This window comes from Solea solea, chromosome 6 (assembly GCF_958295425.1).
Source record: "Solea solea chromosome 6, fSolSol10.1, whole genome shotgun sequence".
Classification (NCBI taxonomy): Eukaryota; Metazoa; Chordata; class Actinopteri; order Pleuronectiformes; family Soleidae; genus Solea; species Solea solea.
In genome coordinates this window covers 5,655,442-5,675,340 of record NC_081139.1, presented here as the reverse complement: position 1 = coordinate 5,675,340, position 19,899 = coordinate 5,655,442, and the positions used below count along the sequence as shown (strand labels likewise).

Here is a 19,899-nt window from a genome sequence, read left to right as displayed (position 1 = left end):
GTGCGGCTTGATCGGGAATGGTGTGCTATGACTTTTCTAAGCGCTTCGAGTAACCATTACAACAAAAATCGCAATAAACTGCGAAAACCTCATTCAAATGAATGGGAACCGGTCGAAAGAAGGAGAAAAAACAACTTTCTACGTTTCTAACATAGGTATTCTGATTTTACAATGAGTTTGTATTGTGTGCGTAACAGTTGAGCTACAGTGCACACTGAGCTGAGATCCAGAAAAATAATCACAAAAATCTCTCAACAAACTCTTCTCCTGCCCACAATGTCCGATCTACAGGGACAATAAAAACGTTGCTTTGGTTCTCGTCTAAACCTGTGTGTTGGTTTCATTTTCATATGATTGCAGTTTGACTAAAGTATGACTTTTTTGTAAAAATTTGGACGACATACTAAACTATGACTTTTTTGTCACATTTTGGAAGACATACTAAAGTATGACTCTTTTGTCAAAATTTGGACAACATACTAAACTATGACTTTTTTGACCGATTTTGGACGACATACTAAGCTATGACTTTTTTGTCAAATTTTGGACGACATACTAAACTATGACTCTTTTGACCCATTTTGGACGACATACTATAATATGACATTTTTGACCGATTTTGGACGACATACTACACTATGACTTTTTGGTCCATTTTAGAACAACATACTATACTATGACTTTTTTGACCCATTTTGTATGACATACTTTACTATGACTTTTTTGTCACATTTTGGAAGACATACTATACTATGACTTTTTTGATCCATTTTGGACGAAATACTTTACTATGACTTTTTTGACCGATTTTGGACGACATACTATACTATGACTTTTTTGATCGATTTTGGACAACATACTTTACTATGACTTTTTTGACCCATTTTGGACGACACACTATACTATGACTTTTTTGTCACATTTTGGACGACAAACTTAGCTATGACTTTTTTGTCACATTTTGGAAGACATACTATACTATGACTTTTTTGACCCATTTTGGTCGACATACTGTACTATGACTTTTTTGATCCATTTTGGACGACATACTATACTATGACTTTTTTGACCCATTTTGGACGTCATACTATACTATGACTTTTTTTGACCGATTTTGGACGACATACTATACTATGACTTTTTTGACCGATTTTGGACGACATACTATAATATGACATTTTTGACCGATTTTGGACGACATACTATACTATGACATTTTTGACCGATTTTGGACGACATACTATACTATGACTTTTTTGACCCATTTTGGTCGACATACTGTACTATGACTTTTTTGATCCATTTTGGACGACATACTACGCTATGACTTTTTTGACCCATTTTGGACGTCATACTATACTATGACTTTTTTGACCATTTTGGACGACATACTATACTATGACTTTTTTGACCCATTTTGGACGTCATACTATACTATGACTTTTTTGACCCATTTTAGGACAACGTACTTAAGTATTATTTTTTTGACCCATTTTAGACGACATACTTAGCAACAGGCTTCAGTGGCGCAATCGGTCAGCGCGGTACTTATAAGACAGTAACCTGCGAAGTGATGCCGAGGTTGTGAGTTCGAGCCTCACCTGGAGCATTGTGGCTTTAGTTTGACAAGAATCTCATTGGATATAAATGGTCATTTAACTGTGTATTTGAATGATCAGGGCCACTGGTTTGTTCCATGGTTGAAACAAGGGTCTTTCTACATCTTATCGGGGGTGGAGTGACTCAGTGGTTAAGACCAGTACCCTGTGTGCGAAAGACATCATGGTCGCAAGTTCGACTCCACCCCTGGCTGATTGTACTCAATTAAAATATATCTTTTTTTGGACGACATACTATAATATGACATTTTTGACTGATTTTGGACGACATATGATACTATGACTTTTTTGATCCATTTTGTATGACATACTATACTATGACTTTTTTGATCCATTTTGGACGAAATACTTTACTATGACTTTTTTGACCGATTTTGGATGACATACTATACTATGACTTTTTTGATCGATTTTGGACAACATACTTTACTATGACTTTTTTGACCCATTTTGGACGACACACTATACTATGACTTTTTTGACCCATTTTGGATGTCATACTAAGCTATGACTTTTTTTGACCGATTTTGGACGACATACTATACTATGACTTTTTTGACCGATTTTGGACGACATGCTAAGCTATGACTTTTTTTGACCGATTTTGGATGTCATACTAAGCTATGACTTTTTTTGACCGATTTTGGACAACATACTGTACTATGACTTTTTTGATCCATTTTCGACGACATACTACGCTATGACTTTTTTGACCCATTTTGGACGTCATACTATACTATGACTTTTTTGACCATTTTAGACGTCATACTATACTATGACTTTTTTGACCATTTTGGACGACATATGATACTATGACTTTTTTGATCCATTTTAGGACAACATACTATACTATGACTTTTTTGACCCATTTTGGACGACATACTATACTATGACTTTTTTGACCGATTTTGGACGACATACTATAATATGACATTTTTGACCGATTTTGGACGACATACTGTACAATGACATTTTTGACCGATTTTGGACGACATACTATACTATGACTTTTTTGACCCATTTTGGTCGACATACTGTACTATGACTTTTTTGATCCATTTTGGACGACATACTACGCTATGACTTTTTTGACCCATTTTGGACGACATACTATACTATGACTTTTTAGACCCATTTAAGGACAACGTACTTAAGTATTATTTTTTTGACCCATTTTGTATGACATACTATACTATGACTTTTTTGAGCCATTTTGGACGAAATACTATACTATGACTTTTTTGACCCACTTTGGACGTCATACTATACTATGACTTTTTTGACCCATTTTAGGACAACGTACTTAAGTATTATTTTTTTGAGCCATTTTGTATGACATACTATACTATGACTTTTTTGAGCCATTTTGGACGAAATACTATAGTATGACTTTTTTGACCCATTTTGGACGTCATACTATACTATGACTTTTTTGACCCATTTTAGGACAATGTACTTAAGTATTATTTTTTTGACCCATTTTGTATGACATACTTTACTATGACTTTTTTGAGCCATTTTGGACGAAATACAAAACTATGACTTTTTTGACCCATTTTGTATGACATACTATACTATGACTTTTTTGACCCATTTTGGTCGACATACTAAGCTATGACTTTTTTTGACCCATTTTGGACGACATACTATACTATGACTTTTTTGATCGATTTTGGACAACATACTTTACTATGACTTTTTTGACCCATTTTGGACGACACACTATACTATGACTTTTTTGTCACATTTTGGACGACATACTTAGCTATGACTTTTTTGTCACATTTTGGAAGACATACTATACTATGACTTTTTGGACCCATTTTGGTCGACATACTGTACTATGACTTTTTTGATCCATTTTGGACGACATACTATACTATGACTTTTTTGACCCATTTTGGACGTCATACTATACTATGACTTTTTTTGACCGATTTTGGACGACATACTATACTATGACTTTTTTGACCGATTTTGGACGACATACTATAATATGACATTTTTGACCGATTTTGGACGACATACTATACTATGACATTTTTGACCGATTTTGGACGACATGCTATACTATGACTTTTTTGACCCATTTTGGTCGACATACTGTACTATGACTTTTTTGATCCATTTTGGACGACATACTACGCTATGACTTTTTTGACCCATTTTGGACGTCATACTATACTACGACTTTTTTGACCCATTTTAGGACAACGTACTTAAGTATTATTTTTTTGACCCATTTTAGACGACATACTTAGCAACAGGCTCCAGTGGCGCAATCGGTCAGCGCGCGGTACTTATAAGACAGTAACCTGCGAAGTGATGCCGAGGTTGTGAGTTCGAGCCTCACCTGGAGCATTGTGGCTTTAGTTTGACAAGAATCTCATTGGATATAAATGGTCATTTAACTGTGTATTTGAATTATCAGGGCCACTGGTTTGTTCCATGGTTGAAACAAGGGTCTTTCTACATCTTATCGGGGGTGGAGTGACTCAGTGGTTAAGACCAGTACCCTGTGTGCGAAAGACATCATGGTCGCAAGTTCGACTCCACCCCTGGCTGATTGTACTCAATTAAACTATATTTTTTTTTGGACGACATACTATAATATGACATTTTTGACTGATTTTGGACGACATATGATACTATGACTTTTTTGATCCATTTTGTATGACATACTATACTATGACTTTTTTGATCCATTTTGGACGAAATACTTTACTATGACTTTTTTGACCGATTTTGGATGACATACTATACTATGACTTTTGGATCGATTTTGGACAACATACTTTACTATGACTTTTTTGACCCATTTTGGACGACACACTATACTATGACTTTTTTGACCCATTTTGGATGTCATACTAAGCTATGACTTTTTTTGACCGATTTTGGACGACATACTATACTATGACTTTTTTGACCGATTTTGGACGACATACTAAGCTATGACTTTTTTTGACCGATTTTGGACGACATACTATACTATGACTTTTTTGACCGATTTTGGACGACATACTATAATATGACATTTTTGACCGATTTTGGACGACATACTATACTATGACATTTTTGACCGATTTTGGACGACATACTATACTATGACTTTTTTGACCCATTTTGGTCGACATACTGTACTATGACTTTTTTGATCCATTTTGGACGACATACTACGCTATGACTTTTTTGACCCATTTTGGACGTCATACTATACTATGACTTTTTTGACCATTTTGGACGTCATACTATACTATGACTTTTTTGACCATTTTGGACGACATATGATACTATGACTTTTTTGATCCATTTTAGGACAACATACTATACTATGACTTTTTTGACCCATTTTGGACGACATACTATACTATGACTTTTTTGACCAATTTTGGACGACGTACTATACTATGACTTTTTTGACCGATTTTGGACGACATACTATAATATGACATTTTTGACCGATTTTGGACGACATACTGTACAATGAAATTTTTGACCGATTTTGGACGACATACTATACTATGACTTTTTTGACCCATTTTGGTCGACATACTGTACTATGACTTTTTTGATCCATTTTGGACGACATACTACGCTATGACTTTTTTGACCAATTTTGGACGACGTACTATACTATGACTTTTTTGACCGATTTTGGACGACATACTATAATATGACATTTTTGACCGATTTTGGACGACATACTGTACAATGACATTTTTGACCGATTTTGGACGACATACTATACTATGACTTTTTTGACCCATTTTGGTCGACATACTGTACTATGACTTTTTTGATCCATTTTGGACGACATACTACGCTATGACTTTTTTGACCCATTTTGGACGTCATACTATACTATGACTTTTTTGACCCATTTTAGGACAACGTACTTAAGTATTATTTTTTTGAGCCATTTTGTATGACATACTATACTATGACTTTTTTGAGCCATTTTGGACGAAATACTATACTATGACTTTTTTGACCCATTTTGGACGTCATACTATACTATGACTTTTTTGACCAATTTTAGGACAACGTACTTAAGTATTATTTTTTGACCCATTTTAGACAACGTACTTAGCAACAGGCTCCAGTGGCGCAATCGGTCAGCGCGCGGTACTTATAAGACAGTAACCTGCGAAGTGATGCCGAGGTTGTGAGTTCGAGCCTCACCTGGAGCATTGTGGCTTTAGTTTGACAAGAACTTCATTTGATATAAATGGTCATTTAACTGTGTATTTGAATTATCAGGGCCACTGGTTTGTTCCATGGTTGAAACAAGGGTCTTTCTACATCTTATCGGGGGTGGAGTGACTCAGTGGTTAAGACCAGTACCCTGTGTGCGAAAGACATCATGGTCACAAGTTCGACTCCACCCCTGGCTGATTATACTCAATTAAACTATATCTTTTCTTGGACGACATACTATGCTATGACTTTTTTGACCAATTTTGGACGACATACTATAATATGACATTTTTGACTGATTTTGGACGACATACTATACTATGACTTTTTTGATCCATTTAAGGACAACACACTATACTATGACTTTTTTGACCCATTTTGGACTACATACTATACTATGACTTTTTTGACCCATTTTGGACGACATACTGTACTATGACTTTTTTGATCCATTTTGGACGACATAATATACTATGACTTTTTTGACCCATTTTGGACGACATACTTAGCAACAGGCTCCAGTGGCGCAATCGGTCAGCGCGCGGTACTTATAAGACAGTAACCTGCGGAATGATGCCGAGGAGCATTGCGGCTTGAGTTTGACAAAAATCTCATTTGATATAAATGGTCATTTAACTGTGTATTTGAATTATCAGGGCCACTGGTTTGTTCCATGGTTGAAACAAGGGTCTTTCTACATCTTATAGGGGGTGGAGTGGCTCAGTGGTTAAGACCAGTACCCTGTGTGCGAAAGACATCATGGTCGCAACTTGGACTCCACCCCTTGCTGATTGTACTAAATTAAATTGTAAGTCGCTTTGTAATGACATGTAAAAAAAGTCATAGTATGTTGTCAAAAAGTCACTATACTTTCACTGCGCCTTTTTTGTCAAAATTTGGATCACATACGTATGATTTTTTTGTCACATTCTGAAAGACATACTAAAGTATGACCTTTTTGTCACATTTTGGACGACATGCTAAAATATTACATTTTTGTCAAAATTTGGACGACATACTAAAGTATGACTTTTTTGTCACATTTTGGAAGACATACTCAATTATATGACTTTTTTGTCAAAATTGGATGACATACTAAAGTATGACTTTTTGTCAAAATTGGATGACATACTTTACTACGAATTTTTTATCACATTTTGGAAGACAAACTAAACTATGACTTTTTGTGAAAATTTGGACGACATACTTCCAAAATATGACTTTTTTTGTCACATTTTGGAAGACATACTAACCTATGACTTTTTTGTCAAAATTTGGAAGACGTAGTAAAGTATGACTTTTTTGTCAAAATTTGGACGACATACTCGCCTATGAGTTTTTTGTCACAATTTGGAAGACATACTAAACTATGTCTTTTTTGTAAAAATTTGGACGACATACTAAAGTATTACTTTTTTGTCAAAATTGGATGACATACTAAAGTATGACTTTTTGGTCACATTTTGGAAGACATGCTAAATTATGACTTTTTGTCACATTTTGGAAGACATACTAAAATACGACTTTTTTGTCACATTTTGGAAGACTTAGTAAAGTTTGACTTTTTTGTCAAATTTGGAAGACGTAGTAAAGTATGACTTTTTTGTCAAAATTTGGACGACATACGACATTTTGGAAGACATACTAACCTATGACTTTTTTGTGAAAATTTGGAAGACGTAGTAAACTATGACTTTTTTGTCACATTTTGGAAGACAAACTAAACTATGACTTTTTTGTGAAAATTTGGACGACATACTAAACTATGACTTTTTTTGTCACATTTTGGAAGACATACTAAAGTACGACTTTTTTGTCACAGTTTGGACGACATACTAACCTATGACTTTTTTGGCTCATTGTGGACGACATACTATACTATCAGTTTTTTGTCACATTTTGGACGACATACTAAAGTATGACTTTTTTGTCACATTTTGGAAGACATACTAAAGTATGACTTTTTTGTCAAAATTGGATGACGTACTTAAGTATTACTTTTTTGTCAAAATTGGATGACATACTAAAGTATGACTTTTTTGTCACATTTTGGAAGACGTAGTAAAGTATGACTTTTTTGTCACATTTTGGAAGACATACTAACGTATGACTTTTTTGTCACATTTTGGAAGACATACTAGCCTATGAGTTTTTTGTCAAAATTTGGACGACATACTAAAGAATGACTTTTTTGTAAAAATTTGGAAGACGTAGTAAAGTTTGACTTTTGGTCACATTTTGGAAGACATGCTAAAGTATGACTTTTTTGTCAAAATTTGGGGGACATACGAAACTACGACTTTTTTGTCACAATTTGGAAGACACACTTAACCATGTCTTTTTTGTAAAAATTTGGACGACATACTAAAGTATTACTTTCTTGTTAAAATTGGATGACATACTAAAGTATGACTTTTTGGTCACATTTTGGAAGACATACTAAAGTTTTATTTTTTTGTCAAAATTGGAAGACATGCTAAATTATGACTTTTTTGTCAAAATTGGAAGACATGCTAAATTATGACTTTTTTGTGAAAATTTGGACGAGATGCTTAATTACGACTTTTTTGTGAAAATTTGGACGACATACTAAACTATGACTTTTTGTCACATTTTGGAAGACATAATAAAGTATTACTTTTTTGTCAAAATTGGATGACATACTAAAGTATGACTTTTTTGTAAAAATTTGGATGACATACTAAAGTATTACTTTTTTGTTAAAATTGGATGACATACTAAAGTATGACTCTTTGGTCACATTTTGGAAGACACACTAAAGAATTACTTTTTTGTCAAAATTTGGAAGACGTAGTAAAGTATGACTTTTTTGTCACATTTTGGAAGACATACTAACGTATGACTTTTTTGTCACATTTTGGAAGACATACTAACCTATGACTTTTTTGTCAAAATTTGGAAGACGTAGTAAAGTATGACTTTTTTGTCACATTTTGGAAGACATACTAACCTATGACTTTTTTGTCAAAATTTGGAAGACGTAGTAAAGTATGACTTTTTTGTCAAAATTTGGACGACATACTAGCCTATGACTTTTTTGTCAAAATTTGGACGACATACGACATTTTGGAAGACATACTAACCTATGACTTTTTTGTCAAAATTTGGAAGACGTAGTAAACTATGACTTTTTCGTCACATTTTGGAAGACAAACTAAACTACGACTTTTTTGTGAAAATTTGGACGACATACTAAACTATGACTTTTTTTGTCAAATTTTGGAAGACATACCAAAGTATGACTTTTTTGTCACAGTTTGGACGACATACTAACCTATGACTTTTTTGGCTCATTGTGGACGACATACTATACTATCAGTTTTTTGTCACATTTTGGACGACATACTAAAGTATGACTTTTTTGTCACATTTTGGAAGACATACTAAAGTATGACTTTTTTGTCAAAATTGGATGACATACTAAAGTATTACTTTTTTGTCAAAATTGGATGACATACTAAAGTATGACTTTTTTGTCACATTTTGGAAGACGTAGTAAAGTATGACTTTTTTGTCACATTTTGGAAGACATACTAACGTATGACTTTTTTGTCACATTTTGGAAGACATACTAACCTATGACTTTTTTGTCAAAATTTGGACGACATACTAAAGAATTACTTTTTTGTCAAAATTTGGAAGATGTAGTAAAGTTTGACTTTTGGTCACATTTTGGAAGACATGCTAAAGTATGACTTTTTTTCAAATTTGGAAGACGTAGTAAAGTGTGACTTTTTTGTCAAAATTTGGGCGACATACGAAACTATGACTTTTTTGTCACAATTTGGAAGACATACTAAACTATGTCTTTTTTGTAAAAATTTGGATGACATACTAAAGTATTACTTTTTGTTAAAATTGGATGACATACTAAAGTATGACTTTTTGGTCACATTTTGGAAGACATACTAAAGAATGACTTTTTTGTCAAAATTTGGATGACATACTAAAGTATTACTTTTTGTTAAAATTGGATGACATACTAAAGTATGACTTTTTGGTCACATTTTGGAAGACGTAGTAAAGTATGACTTTTTTGTCAAAATTTGGAAGACGAAGTAAAGTATGACTTTTCTATCAAAATTTGGACGACATACTAAAGTATAACTTTTTTGTCGAAATTGGACTACATCCTAAAGTATGACTTTTGGTCACATTTTGGAAGACATGCTAAAGTATGACTTTTTGTCAAATTTGGAAGATGTAGTAAAGTATGACTTTTTTGTCAAAATTTGGAAGACGTAGTAATAAATGACTTTTGGTCACATTTTGGAAGACATACTATGACTTTTTTGTCAAGATTTGGAAGACGTAGTAAAGTATGACTTTTTTGTCACATTTTGGAAGACATACTAACCTATGACTTTTTTGTCAAAATTTGGAAGATGTAGTAAAGTATGACTTTTTTGTCAAAATTTGGACGACATACTAGCCTATGAGTTTTTTGTCAAAATTTGGACGACATACTAAAGTATAACTTTTTTGTCGAAATTGGACTACATCCTAAAGTATGACATTTGGTCACATTTTGGAAGACATGCTAAAGTATGACTTTTTGTCAAATTTGGAAGACGTAGTAAAGTATGACTTTTTTGTCAAAATTTGGAAGACGTAGTAAAGTATGACTTTTTTGTCACATTTTGGACGACATACTAAAGTATAACTTTTTTGTCGAAATTGGACTACATCCTAAAGTATGACTTTTGGTCACATTTTGGAAGACATGCTAAAGTATGACTTTTTGTCAAATTTGGAAGACGTAGTAAAGTATGACTTTTTTGTCAAAATTTGGAAGACGTGCTAAAGTATGACTTTTTGTCAAATTTGGAAGACGTAGTAAAGTATGACTTTTTTGTCAAAATTTGGAAGACGTAGTAAAGTATGACTTTTGTCAAAATTTGGGCGACATGAAACTATGACTTTTTTGTCACAATTTGGAAGACATACTAAACTATGTCTTTTTTGTAAAAATTTGGACGACATACTAAAGTATTACTTTTTTGTTAAAATTGGATGACATACTAAAGTATGACTTTTTGGTCACATTTTGGAAGACATACTAAAGTATTACTTTTTTGTCAAAATTGGAAGACATGCTAAATTATGACTTTTTTGTCAAAATTGGAAGACATGCTAAATTATGACTTTTTTGTGAAAATTTGGACGAGATGCTTAATTACGACTTTTTTATGAAATTTTGGAGGACATACTAAACTATGACTTTTTGTCACATTTTGGAAGACATAATAAAGTATTACTTTTTTGTCAAAATTGGATGACATACTAAAGTATGACTTTTTTGTCAAGATTTGGACAACATATCCAATCCAATCCAATTTTACTTGTTAGGCACTTTAAACAAACCACTCAGTGGACCAAAGTGTACATCGTATATCAAAACGTGCGGTTTGATCGAGAATGGCGGGCTATTACTTTTCTAAGCGTTTTGAGCAACCATGGCGACAAAAACTGCAAAAAACTGCAAATAATTTCCACATACTGTACACATGAATGGGAGACGATGGACGAAATAATCACAACCCAGCCCAGTTTGGATGCTCACAGCTTAAGAGTCAGTCTCTTTTAAAGGGTGATTCCACCAAATTACCACTTTGTCTAAATACTTCAAGTTTTAAAGGTTCAATCCACCCAAATGATACTCCTTTACCAGCACAAGCCCTGCACCCAACAACATCAGGGGCAAGAACAGCAGGCACGCTCGAAATTTCGCTGCAGAATTTTCTAGTTATAATTGTTATTTTAACTTAATCCATTGAGCTGGGCAGTTTAAATGATATGATCAGACAAATTAAGATATTTTACAAAGTCTAATACACACAATTGGTCCATCACAGACTGTATTTATTAGATATTGTGACTATATTTCATATTATATTTGAATATATTATTTTTTATATATAAGAAAATGAATTATGAATGACTTCCATTTAGATACCAGAGTCCTAAAACTGTGAATGCTCACTCACTTGGCACAAATGTGTGGCTTCCTGAGAGACATTACCAGCTCACAACCATTGTTCATGTTTATTTAGAAACACTTGCTGAGCTCATGATTCTAAATCACTTCCTCCACCATGAGTATAAAAAACTCTTTAACTCTTAAGAAGTAACTTTTTAAAAACACCTCTAAGGTTGAACGCATCCATCACAAGTTGCTAATAATAAAATTGGATTGAATGATTATATACTGAAAGCAAAGGTGAGTATAATATCCAGTTTAAACTCAACAGTGATGCAGACACTTTGCAGTGCGAGACAGTCAGTGTGTCAGCTGATAGACACACAGACTATGACAAACCAGGAAAGGCATCCCATCTTATGATACAGTAACTGCTATAAAATCCCACAGAGCAAACAGGCAGGTTTACATAAAAGCTGATACAGATGCCACGAGAAAGCCGAGCAGATAAAGAGCAGTCAGAAAGACAGGAAGAGAGAGAACTTGCATTCTTCTCTGCGGTTATGGATGAGGCAGAGTAGATGAGGTGACTCAAGCATTGTGTTCTGGGACGGAGCTTCAGGACAGAGCCAAGACCTGGCACCACAACACCAAAAGTCAGTCTTGCCTAAAGATTCTTAGCCTGATCTTTTGATGCTGATGGAATGGAAAAACATAGAGGACAGTTAATATACAATTACACATTCATGACTCTGTGCATAACACTGATTTCTTATCAAACAGATAAACACATAACACATAAAAATGAACGTCATGCTTTGATACATGTTTGACCACATGTGGAGCTCAGTACAGTAGGCTTGGATGTAAGAGTTCAGTCCTCTGTTTCTTCAGTCGTGCACTCGAGACACTGAACGTTATATTTGTCCAGAAGATAAAAAGATCACCATTTAGTTATAGCTCACTGCCAGTTTGTGTGAACGTTTCTGTTCTGTGTGTCAGTGCAAACATTTTCTCTGAGCACATTTGCCCGTTGTGACAGCTTTGTGAATATCATATTGTGTTTTTTTTGGCTTTAATCCAAAGCAAATGATGTCTCGCATCCTTGATACGCACCCAGCAAGAGGGACGTGGAGACAAGTATTGTAATAGGTTAACTCAAATGCATATGGAGCAATCTGAGACAAGGGAGAGGAGACAGAGAGAGGAGAAAGCCTTATATGTGCAAATAAAGTAAGTGTTGCTAAATCGCCCTGAAAATAATCCCAGTTAAGAATTATAAGATGAATATGATTCTTGTGCTCAGTGTTTTCACATTTAACTGAACAAATCAAATACATTTGAGATTTTGAGCTAGATTGGGAATAGCCAAACCTGTGATATAACACACAGTACATGAAATGATCTCATGTACTGTGAATCTGACTCTGTGATGATTAAAACCAGCCCAAGCTCACTCATGTTATCCATTCTGTGCCTACACCGAGTATTCTCAATCTTAGCTTCATGTTTGATTCCCTGAGGCTCTGACATAAAACTGGTTATTCTTTTAATTTCAGCAGGGGGCAGCAAATTTCAAACTACATGACTGAAAAAGCCATGACACCAGAGGTGACACAATGAGCACACGGTGTATGTTCTTCTAAATGTGTGTGCGTGCAAACACAGCATGTGATCACATGTGTTTTCATGAGTAAATATGCGTGTGGGTACATCTGTGTGTGTGTGTGTGTGTGTGCCTCACAGTGATATATTTGTTTATATATATATATATATATATATATGTTTTTCCCTGTACATGTCTGTTATTGTGTGATCACAGCACCTGACATGACATCATGTAAAAGCGTATGTCATCCTAGCACTCACCCTTCCCACGAAAAGCATCAAATATGCCTCTGCATATGCATATCATTTTTTTTCATTTGGGGGGTGAAATACTGCGACCTCAGGGTACTGCAGACACCAAACCCTGTCAGGACAGAATAAGAGATACATGGAAATTGGATGACCATGGATGAGTGAAGTGAAAAAGGAAAAAGAAGTGGAAATGGAAATGGAGAAGGAAGGGGCACGAGTGAGAGTAATCTTTTGTGTAATGAAAGGAGGCAACATAGAGAAAATGGCTTCCGTACCTGCTGAGGAAGAAGGTAGTGAAAAGGCTGGAGGTCATGAAAGGGTAACAATGTCCATTGTCCTTTGAATGAAATCACCAGAGTCTGCTCCCAATGACAGCTGATGACAAATACCTGCATTCCACTGTTGTTATTATTACAATAAGAATATCCAATCAATACCAAAATTCCCTATTAAAATGATTTAATACGCTAAAAACATTTCATTATTAGTATTAGTTTTGTATTTTATGTGTTACATTTGTCTGACATCTTTGTGGGAGTATAAGAAGAGCAAAGGCACAGCAAACCAAACATGAAAGTGGGCCATGAGAGAATTAAAGTCCCACCCTGAATTTCTCTGATAAAAGCTTGACTTGAAAGAGCATTTACAGAATCTTTCTGCGTGTATCTGCCACATGGACTGGTCCAGGAAAAAGAAATGACACAGCTTTACCAGCCTATAAACAGATCAAAATGGAAATGCAGCGAGAAATACAGAACCCCGGCATTAAAGGAAATGTTGTAAAAGATGACACAAATATTTAAATGTGCAGGACTTTAAACAATGTAATGGAGAAATTGCATAATGCACTGAAAAACATTGACTGTTGACTCACCCTGAGCGTCCAGGCTTGTAGGAGAATTTACAGATAATAATATAAAACATGCCACTTTGTGGTTTGTGTGTAGAAACATGATGGTCCAACCACATGAACCCACTATGACGTCACTTATTAATTTGTGAACTCCTGCTTTGAAGCCCTGTATTAATTATTTTGGCCAAATTTGGAAAATAGTGGGTGGGCCTGACTGACCATCTTAGCACCTGCAACCCGGTGTCTATAGAATAATATTCAATGGTGTTGAATACTACTTAGTCCATGCAGTTCTTCTGTTGTCTATATTTTCTTCTACAGAATGGACATCAAGTGGGATGTAAAGGTCATTTTCTCAAATACATAAAAACAAATGTCTTTATTCAACCAGGGAAGAAAGGCCCACAGGTTTCAAACACTTCTAGATTGGCTTCAATTTCCAAATAAGGAGACTGTGTTCATTTTTATCTACAGTCTATTGGCTTGAAGGTGATATACACACATCCATGTACAATTGTCAGTCTATTTTATACAAATGAATCAATCAGACATTCAAGCAGCAAATCAATCAATCGGTCATTCTACTGTGACACTACATCAGTCTGTCGCATTTAATAAATGCGACACAATATCATGAAATGTATTCAGATAATTACACTTTTCTTTCATTCACTTGTCCTTGTTGCTGTGCATGCTCTGTAATGGACACGCTCATTTCCACTGACATTATAAAGAGTCAATGAAAAGCTATTACACTGTATGTTGAACCTTGACCCACATGTCAGTGTTTTCTCTGTAATGACACGCCAGCACACATTAACTCTGTGTGTGTGTGTGTGTCAGAGTGGTAAGGATGTCAAACCAAACCAGGCCCGACGTGGCACCTTCTTTGAGTCCTCAGATCATGGGTCATGGGAGACGACGATGCCTGAGGACACTCCAGGCATCTTTATTTTCCTTCCATCGTCCTCTCGCTCTCCTCTTCAGTGGGAAGTAAACGAGGTGAAGTCTGGAATACACAACAATGTTGCCATCCATCATCACCATGATGAGGATCTTTGATGCAATCTGATCGTGTTTATTATTACATAATTATTAACGCTATTTAAAAAACAAACAAACAAAAAACAAATTTCTTTCTGCATCTTTTATTCTGCTTTATTACCGTCAGAAATATTTCATAGTTTAATAGACGTTACAATTTTAGAATTTAGGACTGAGGGAATGAACAGACTGTAGGTCAGAGAAAGAAAGAAGCACTTAAGGACTGACTACATTGCTTTTCTCATGCCTGGTTAAGTTATTTGTACATTTAATATTATATATATTTACATATTCATAGTCCATCAACAGATTTCATGGGCTTGAATTAAATGTTTTAGTTGAATGAAGGCAAAAATGAATACATCTGAATGAAGAAAAAAAAATACATTTCCCCAATAAATACTGAGTGAAATGAAGAAAATGAACACATTAAATTAGAGTGATAGTGCGAGAATATCAATGTGTTTCTTTTTAAAACATGTGGTCTTTTGTCCATCTTGGTCTGTGTATTTAGTACAAAGAGTACACACAGAATGGGTTTGTTTGCTCAGTGCTGTGTGCTACTGTGTGACACGCATTGGTGTAGACTCAACTGTGTGTTGCATGGTTCTGCATTAATGGCTTTTGGCAGCTGTGTAATTTCTGTTAAATTAATCCCTGACCTTGGGAAAGTCTTCTTCTGCAGTGCAGGTGTCACATGTAAGAACAGACACACATACAGTGTAAAGCAAACACAACTTATTTTCTATATATTCTATTACTCAGTTTCATTTCTGTTTTTTTTAAATATGAGGTCGTGTTGGACTTTTTAAATGGGTCACTGATTTGTCTGGACATTTTAGTATTTTCTTAAATACATGGGATAATATAACACCACTACCACATCTGCCAAGAGGTTGTGTTGTTTTTGTTCTGTTTGATTGTGAGCAAAGTCAAATAAAGCAACCTGAGTGCATTCTCCAGTGTGAACAGTCTGTGAATCTCTATGAATGTCCACCTTTCAAAATGAGTTTTATAGAGATTTTTACCACTGGGGAAAAAACAAACTATTTAAAGCAGTGTCACAAACATGAACCACTTAAATAATTATTAGAGAGAAGTATACGATGCTCATTAGAGTTGATTCTAATGCCTCCCTGACATTTACTGTGCTTCCCACTCTCCACACTTTTCTGTTATTGATTCCTGACACAGTCAATACTCTCTCAGATGTGGCATCACTGTTTTCACACCTACGACACAATCAGTAGTCCAGAAACCCTGGATTGCTTCGTTGGTTGATTTGTTAACAGATTGAGGATTGAGTGTAAACCTTCTCTGCATCTTACTGATCACTGATCTCTTGTTTGCCTAAACACAGACTGTTCCTCCTAATGAAACTTCTCTTCTTACCAACTTTAATATCCAGCACTATATTTTTATAATTTACCTGACCATGACTGTGAGTTTGTGAATGAGATTTGCAGCCAACTGTCAAAACACTGCTGCTCACATTGACAAATCATTCTGGAAATAATGTGAACACACAGTTTGAAATGCTCCACGGGTAGCGGCGCACCTCTTCACATTTTTACAGTCCTAACATTAACCAATAACTCTTGCCCTCCTTTACTGCTCTAATGCTCTTTTTTATGGTGATGCTAATGTTCCATTGTCCACTCTCCAGAGTGGACAATTAAAACAGCTGTGACCAAGTATTGGATTTGAAGGTGTCTTCCATCAACACCACTTGTATAGTTGTATAGTATCTATATACCTTAGCTGACAAATTGATGTTACACTTTTAACAAACCACTGCTCTTCCACTGTTTAGATCGAACAGCTGAAACTGAACAATTGATTTCCATGTGTAGGAAAACACAAGAGATCCCAGATCAAACCAAACTCACTCACATAGAAACAATTTCTATTGATATAAACTCAAATCTGGGTGCTACATTATGGTGATTCAAACTTATTAAGTGGTAATGTTGCATTTAGTCAATTCAAGGTTTAGCTGATGAATCATGCATCTACTATTAACCCTTAGACCACAAAGTATTTCAGCTGCTTTTTTCCATGTTAAAATGCTCAGTATATACAGAGGTTATAAGAATGTCTTATATACAACCTATAGGCAATCTGACATTTGTTTTCATTTTCATAAAGCAAAAAGTGCACAATTCGAGTGAATTTGTGAAATTTGGAGTTCATTTTTTATGAACGAAAACAAAAGAAAAACGATCTATTTTGACACAATTATTGCTACTTTACATCACTACTAAAAATGCAATATACAATGAATCCTAAGTTTGACTCAACAACACATAAGGAGTTGTGTATTGTTCCCATGGCAATTTACCGAGGGTGCGCCTGTGGCACAGATCCGTACCGTGTGAACACTAAGGGTTACCCACCTCTTATTTGTGCGTTCACATCCCTTTGTGTTCGACCCTGAATCAACCAGATTGAAGTGCTGTCTTTTTTTTCATTCTTCTTCCATACAATATATTTAACACTTTTCAGCCCCTGGGTAATTTTTGACTACAAATATCACACACACACACACACACACACACACACACACACACACAATGTCAGGTTAGTGTGAGTTTGCTCTTCATTAAGCTTTAATCAAATGACCTGGGTAAAGATTCATTTCGCTATGACTGGCAGAAAAAAACAAAATAGTGAAGACATGTTGAGATTTAACGTCTGCAGCTGCTGAGACGAATCTGAGCTCTTTGTAAACAACACAAACATCAACTGAAGGATTACCTGAATTGCCACTAACCCAATCCACCTCTGTCCACTATCTGACCAAAAACACCTCTGGCAATTCGAAAACGAAACTCATCACCATGGCGGTGACCTCTTGCCCCCGTTGTAAGGCACATGTATAATTGAGGTTAACAGTTTTATTTGACCTTTTTGAAGCTTGTGTTGCAACATTTCCTGCTAAACTATATATAAAAAAAAACTATTAAAAGCCATTACAGTCTGAATATTCTTATCTCAGGGTCCAGACAGCCCTGTAATGTGAGGCAGTGTATTAAATCTTTTCCACAGACAGAGATCATCACATGGAGGGTTAGTACAACACTTTAACAAAATGAAATGGTCTCTGAAGTGAGAGATATTAATGGCAGGTTTTGTGATTACCATCTCGCTCTTTCTTGATCTTACATAAAACAGTGCTCAGTGTTTAGCGTTTCCTATAAATATCCACATTATCTGGTGCATCACATTTTTTGTAAACTAACCTTGTTCACATTAGCCTCCCTCTCACCAGTTCCCCACACTGGAGGACATCATAAACATCCACCTTTCAGGTCTTCTCGAGAGAACAGTGGGTGGCAGCAGGAGCATTGTGCTAGAAAACTACAAAGTAGTATTGTAGGGACAAACTGAAGAGAAAAAATAGAGAATAAAGTCGTAAGATTATGAGAATAAAATCGTAAAATTATGAGAATGAAGTCATAATATTATGAGAATAAAGTCATAAGATTATGAGAATTAAGTCATAAGATTATGAGAATAAAGTCGTAAGATTATGAGAAAAAAGTCATAAGATTATGAGAATGAAGTCGTAATATTATGAGAATAACGTCATAGTATTATGAGAAAAAGTTTTTGAGATTTGTTTTATCATTATTTAATTAAATGTATTATTATTAGTATTAAATAGGAACAGAATGCAGATGTAACCAATGTTATCCTTACAGTCGACCACTAGTGGCCATTTCCTCCTCTTCTGTCAAGTCTGTGTGATTCTTTCTTCCAAACAGACTCAGTTTCTTTCACAATCTTTCAAAAGTCCTGATGCTAAAGATAATATGTTCCTGATATTGATGCAGGTTGCAGAATAATAATTATGACTTTATTCTCATGATATTATGGCTTTATTCGCGAAAGATTGAACAATTTGTAAAACTAGACAGAGACGGCACTATACACAAAAAACAGCTGACACCTAAATAACAAGAAAAAATCAGACTGATGCACACATGCTCTGGAGAACAGGGACTTGAAAACATGCATGTCAATGAGTTTGGCTGCAGGCACCAACACCTCCCTCCCTCCCTCCCTCCCTCCTTGTGAGTCACTGCTCCTTCACACAGACCCTATGCAACACACCTATCACTTAGAAAGGTCACCATGTAAAGCCAGCAGTGGAAAAAAAATAAATGAAGTGGTTCCTTGGGGTCACATGTGTCTTGAGGTTTAGGAAGTTATGTGATGTGTGTGTGTGTGTGTGTGTGGTACTTACTGGTAATTTGAGTATGATATTCAGCAGTGAAGTTGAATAATTCCTCATATTTTTTTCTTTCTCTAAATATTGTCTTTCTTTTGAAGCCAAAAGAGATACACGCAGGCAAAACTCCACACTTATTGCCTCCTAC

At 35.1% G+C, this 19,899-nt stretch overlaps 3 non-coding genes across 3 annotated transcripts; all 3 read left to right on the top strand.

Annotated features, from left to right (window-relative positions):
- The first annotated feature begins 1,517 nt into the window (after positions 1 to 1,517).
- trnai-uau (transfer RNA isoleucine (anticodon UAU)) lies at positions 1,518 to 1,609 on the top strand. Its single transcript has 2 exons — positions 1,518 to 1,553; positions 1,574 to 1,609. It is a non-coding gene; the product is annotated as a tRNA-Ile (tRNA).
- Positions 1,610 to 3,886: 2,277 nt separating this feature from the next.
- Positions 3,887 to 3,980, top strand: trnai-uau (transfer RNA isoleucine (anticodon UAU)). The gene is made up of 2 exons: positions 3,887 to 3,924; positions 3,945 to 3,980. It is a non-coding gene; the product is annotated as a tRNA-Ile (tRNA).
- A 1,738-nt stretch (positions 3,981 to 5,718) lies between these two features.
- On the top strand, positions 5,719 to 5,812 carry trnai-uau (transfer RNA isoleucine (anticodon UAU)). The gene is made up of 2 exons: positions 5,719 to 5,756; positions 5,777 to 5,812. It is a non-coding gene; the product is annotated as a tRNA-Ile (tRNA).
- The last annotated feature ends 14,087 nt before the right edge of the window (positions 5,813 to 19,899 follow it).